This window comes from Charadrius vociferus, unplaced genomic scaffold, assembly GCF_000708025.1.
Source record: "Charadrius vociferus isolate BGI_N301 unplaced genomic scaffold, ASM70802v2 scaffold15, whole genome shotgun sequence".
NCBI lineage: Eukaryota > Metazoa > Chordata > Aves > Charadriiformes > Charadriidae > Charadrius > Charadrius vociferus.
In genome coordinates this window covers 8,529,212-8,535,250 of record NW_009650064.1, presented here as the reverse complement: position 1 = coordinate 8,535,250, position 6,039 = coordinate 8,529,212, and the positions used below count along the sequence as shown (strand labels likewise).

General features: G+C 39.0%; 1 protein-coding gene across 1 annotated transcript in view; it reads right to left on the bottom strand.

Annotated features, from left to right (window-relative positions):
- Positions 1 to 5,219: 5,219 nt before the first annotated feature.
- The window catches only part of CALB1 (calbindin 1, 28kDa), a 17,326-nt gene continuing 16,506 nt past the window's right edge, over positions 5,220 to 6,039 (bottom strand). The window contains exon 10 of the mRNA XM_009891859.1: positions 5,220 to 6,039. This exon is cut by the window's right edge and continues 540 nt beyond it. The gene's annotated coding sequence lies outside the window, so the exon portion shown is untranslated.

Sequence of the window (6,039 nt, the reverse complement as noted above, 5' to 3'; positions counted from 1 at the left end):
AAAAGAGGCCCTTTCCCAGTCTCAACATTAAGTTAGGATCAAGTCTATACTTGGCTTTAGGGACTAAGAAGCACTGCTGGCTGCCACATATTCTTAATTCATCTCTCTTCCTGGCATATAAAATAATAGTAATAATACTCCTTTTTTTTAATCTAGCATGGGTTTTTTTGTTATAATTCTACATGCTATTTAATGTATTTTTTAGATATTGAAAGCAGAGGTATTTTTTTGGTGTGGGTAGGGTGAGATGGAAAAGGAAGGGGCAGTGGAGAAAAGGGGGGTTAAGCCGAGCCCAGCTACGATTATTTTTTCCCCAAATATTTTGGCAATAGGTACGTCGGTGCTCAGATGTAATGCCTGCTGGCATAGTAAATCCCAGAAGTCCATTATATGGCTTAAAACACACAGACCCACTATTCTTTGGCTCAACCACCACTCTAATATTACTTTGCCTGCGTACGTCCTTTGTTTAGAAAGTAACCTTTTCAGATCTCAGTTCAGAAATGTTGCTCTTCCACAGCAAAAGGCAGTGGGTTCCTATGCAAAAGTAGTTAAAGAATTTCAAGTGCTTTCGCAGTTTAAAATTAATACTGCTTCTTGACCTAAAATTAAAAAATGAAAAGAACTTTGACTTTCCTTCATTGCTTTACTCATCAGAGAGATTCAGGCCAACTTTGTGTCCAGGAGAAACTCGCTTTAATTCATAGTGAACCTTTCAGGGACTGAAGCTCTTTTCTAAACCATCAGAATTACTGGAACATGTCCTTTAAGGGTGGGGGCTTTTGCTTTATTTGATAAGGTCAGAATATTGAAGGGAGGCCTCTTAAAGCCTGTCTTGTAAATAGGTACTGGGTATTTATTCACAAACAGAACATTTATTACTTGCAGAAACAGGTATTGCTTCTGAAGTATCTTCTTCTACCTGTTTACTGTCCATAGCTAAATGAATTATTAATTGTAAAGTGACAACAAAACAGTGATAGAACCAGAAAGCACATTTTAAATTTTAATGAACATCTATAATAAGAATAGAGTCTATTTTATCTTACCTTTACTGATGATATCCATTGCAAATTGTGCGTGTTAGTTGCTTTTAGATTCTGAACATTCTGTCTTGACAAGATGTATACAATGTGGTGATGCAGGTTTTAGAAATGGCATATAGCGTTTTAAAGAGTTATATGTTACTGGATAGTTTATAAAATATTTCCTAATATTTAGACTTAGTTAAGCGAAAGAACTTCACTCGGATCTAGCTGTCCACTTCTGCAGGAGAATGGAATAGTCCAGCTTGGATTCATTTCCTTCATGAAAAGAGTTATTAGACTTGTTAGGGACAGGAGAGGGACATTGCTATGAAGAGGTGAATCTTGAACATCTCAAGTTTTTGTTTCACCTAAATACAGTTTAATTATTTGTTACTGAAGTAGCAGCACATGACAGCTGAACTTGGGAAAAGGAGAAGAGGAAGTAGCTTTACAGCAACTGCGTGACCCAGGTGGTGTCTGGCTGGGCTCAGAAATTCCAAAAGAACCTGTTCCTAAATGCCCATGAGGATGCGACTGTCCTGAAAGCGGCATAAAATACCCCTCAATCCCCAGAGGTGCCCAATCCATAAGCATGCTCAACAGCTGCGTATTGTTGACACTTATTACAGGCCAACATAAAGCATAGTCGTCACAGCTGCTTTATTCCAAACGTAGCAGAGATGGTGGGAGATAGTATCCACGTTAAACATGCTGCCCTGGGGCTGTTGCATTCCTGGACCTACCTCAGATTGCCGGTGAGCCACAGTGTAAAGGGGAGTATGAAAAAGGTACTGCTTTGAGGCTTAATAATTTTATGGAGATGAAGTTGGAGGGACAAGAAAGTGGAGGAGTGAGTAAGAAAAGGTGATGGTATACATTGGAGATCGCAAAAGGAGTCAATAGGGTTGCAGAGGCAATTTTAATTTTCATGGATCACAAGGAAAACTTTCCTGGAATCCAAGTGCCTTTTTAAAAATGACTTTTGCATCGCCTGTCAGTCAAAGGTGTCAGTGCTTCCATGAACTCAGCTCAGAGGCACTCGCAAAGGAGGATTCGTTGTCTGTTTTCAACTAAAAAGAACATCTTGTCTGCTTGACTAAATCTTGAAATTACCCTTTTTATTTCAGTTGATGATTTACTGTCTTTGAACCTGTCTGTTACCGTTTCTTAGATCAATTCTGTGCTGTAAAAGTGGTATTGTATTATAGTAGAGGCTTATAAACAAGTTATGAAAATAATTTGAAGTTGCAAATGAAAGAGATTACTTGCATTACCTCTTTGCTATGATACCAGAACTGCTGTCAATCTTTGGTTCTCCTATTTCTGGGAATTCCCTCCTTTTGAATATTTCAGCTGCTGTTGAGAATATTGCTATTATTTATCAAATTGAGGATCTACTTTGCAAGCAGACGATGAGACTATGTGAGGGAAGTATGGGTTCTTACCTGGCCATACTGGCTGCCAAGTTCATTGGCACATGAACTGCTCGGTTATCTTTCCTTTTTTTCACATGCTGAGAAACACATAAGTAAAGACACTGAATTGCAAGGAAATTTGTACCTTTATCTAACTCCAGGGAGCATCTTGTGTTGTAGCTGCTAAACGTGTAACCCCACTTTAACCGAGGTAAACCCCTCAATCTTTTATGTGATAATATATTACACAGTAAAATAAAATTATCTTTGGGATTTTGGCGCATTGCCCTGCTTTTAATTGGTGCAGAACAACTTCAGTTGATTTCAGAGGGATTTGGAGGTGCTCAGCACTTCAGAAAATCAGGCCACATACATTTGGGTGCCTAAATATGGATTCTGAGCCTCCTCGTAGACACAGCAAGTAGGTGTGGGTTCCGGTATGCCTCCACCGCCAGTGACTGCAACCATGATTATGATGAGGGCTTAGTATAAATGCACAAGATGTCAAATGGAAGTTATTCAGAAAAAGCTAATGTCTAATGAAACAAAGACTTAATCCCACTTTAAGTGGAGTTTAGCAGCAGCGTGTGCGTGTTTTTGTCAGACAAGGTTTTTCTTATATAAAAGCACGGCCGGGTCTCAGCATCCTGATCTGTATTTGACAGTTGCACATGGAATACACTGCTTAGAAATTCCGTAAGCTTGTGTGGATTATCTTTTTAAAGGTGCATAACTAAGTTGGGAACAGAGGGGGATTAGACCGGTGCTGTGATACCAGTGCATGAACTGGTCAGGACAGAACAGCACAGCAAGGAACGAAAGCCAAATCGCTCGCGTCAAGGCCTGTGTTCGATCCCGATTAAATTGTTGGTGAAAATTGGCATGATATTCTCCATAATGGGCAGTGGTTTGTACCACGGCTGCCAGCTGGGTGGCGTTGGGGACTTCGGATTAGGTGTGGCCCCCGGGGTGTGCTGATGGACTGTGTGGTGGGCAAAGCTGGAAGCAGGCACTCGCCCTGCCTGACTCCAGACTGTTAAGCTTTACATCTGTCAGCAAATACTGCATTTTTTAAAGGGTCTAATAGTTACTGGATTTTTTTTCTTTCCCTCTTTGAGCATTAGTAAAAGTGTGCTGCTTTGTGCTTTAAAATGAATGGAAAACCACCCTACTTGATTTGAATAGGAAACATTTTGTTAAGTTTTCAACTGTATACATTTATACTAGAAGGGGTTAAAATTTTGCACAGCTTGCTTGTTTGCAGTTTGTAGGACTGTGTTTGAGTATTTATTAGCTTGAGTGCTTATTAATTTGAGTATTTATTTAAATAAAATACGCAATTTTAGACTGTAAAATTGTTAACAACTTCAGTAAAGTAGATTTCCACGTAGCTACCTGTCAGCCAGTTTCTCTGTTTAGCAGGAGTATGGCATAGCTGCACTACCTCATGTAATTAATTTTTGTGTATGCTACTATTTTACTTTCAACCTTTTTTTTTTTGGTCACCAAATGGCTACCAGAAGAAAGAAGCTTGCAGTCTTCCCTATTGTCACCTCTCTCGTTATGCCAAGACTTGCTCTGCCCCAACCCTGACATTTTTAAGAGCTCTGCCCAGGAGTGTTTTGGAGATTTTAAAACCTGGAGTTTTTACAGCGGTTTTGACTTACCCATATTTGCTACGCTTTGCTTTGCACTGACATAGGAGACACCTTTGCTAGAACTGGGTTTTTAAATTGCTGTCTTTTAATCCAAATTTTATTTATGAGAAGTTATTGGAGGAAACATCTGCCTGGGGGGGAGTGAGACCCACTGTCTGTGTCGTGCTCCGCAGCAGAGCCAGCTGGTGGGCAACAGCAGCAGTAGGAGGAGGTTGGCTTCAGAACAGATCTGTGCCAGGTGACTTTACTTACGTTCAGGAAGACAGATTGCAGTTTCTGTGATGAATTTTTGTCAAAACACTTTAAACGCTTTAGCTTCCACTGTAATGATTTTGGCAAACAGCCACATCATATTTTTTACATACAGGTTTGGGGGTTTTTTTCTTTACCTTTACATTTTTAAAATGTTAAAGTAAGGCAAAATCCAGGGGTTCAAGTGCACAGTATGAACAATATCAATCATTTATTGTACTGGTATGCAGATTCATTTCTTCACTTAACATACACAATTGTATTCCACATTGCATAGAGAAAAGAGGAGAACGAGAACAAGCCGGTGAATAGTTAAATCACTGTGCGTGGACCGAGATTAAAGCGGTGAGAACGAGCTAGCTTAACCTTACTTTAATTTTTTTGCGGCTTTTTTTCAGCAAGGCCCCGTCCTGCACCACCTACTCCTTAACTTTCTAAAGCTCAGACTGGAGAGAGCCCAGGGCCGTTAGACCATTCCTGAAAGGGTATTTCGTTGCCGGAATTCACATGAGGAATTCAAGGGTTCGTTTCAGTGGGAGTTCAGTGACTGTAATCTTGAAGGATGTGGGCCTCATTGTTTGAGACACATTTCAAATAAAATGCGTTTGCTTCTGCTTGTTAAGTAAGACACAGAGATGCATTTGAGAAATTGTATATAACTAATCTGCTAACCTGGAATCGCTTCTGAAGCGGTTCTACATGGAGGCAACATGGGTTTATTGGCTTTAAGACACAGCCCAGTTTCCTTCCTATGCCAGTACATACTGGGAGCAACGGCCTGGACATTCATGGAGTTGTCTGGCGTAAAATCAGTGTAAAGTAAAAAGGGAGCCAGGCCAAAAAAAATAAAGATGCGAGACGACAGGGCTGTTTCCATATTATAGTTCTAATTTAAAAAAATACCTCTCTAGCATAGTAACAAGCAGAGCTCACCATGTGAACTAAATTACTAAATTGGTATAAAATCTGTACTACATCTTTTGCTTTGTGTAGTGTTGAATTTTAATACTATTGTTACAGATTAGTAATTCAGTGTAAGATCCAAGGAGGCACATTTTTTGACATAGTTAATTCATCCTTTACATGGTACAGAAAAAAGAATCCAGGAGATAGACAAACTAGACACCAGCAATCTTAGGATATTAAATTTAATTATAGATTACACAGAATATGATGTAAAAACAGCAATTTACTAGAATAATTATAACCTGCAAAATGTGAAAATAGTTTAGAAAATGGATTGTCATATTCTCTGACACAGCAATAGTCATGAAAGGTACACTTATAATATCATATGTTAATCTGTGTATTAACTATACTACCTGTCATTTAGCCAGGATTCCGAGACAGATTAAAGGCATTTATTTCTGAAGTGCCTGTGTTTAGATTCAGTAAAGCTAAATAAACAGCTAGAGTGAAAACACTGTATCTCTTTCAACTACTGCATGGAGATCTATGCTGGATAAAGGCTTTGTCTATATGCTGTGAGTTCATAATGAGAAGAATAATTGAAAAACTGCAGAGAGCACAGACCTGCAAGTGGGTGGTTTGACAACTGAAAATATTTCTTAGTGCCTTGTTAAATTTTGGAAATCAGACATGCTAGCGTCTCTTTCAGACCTAGGTCATATTTAATCTGAATTCACGTTTTGCATTTTAAAAAACCCATTTAGTTGTAATAGGGAA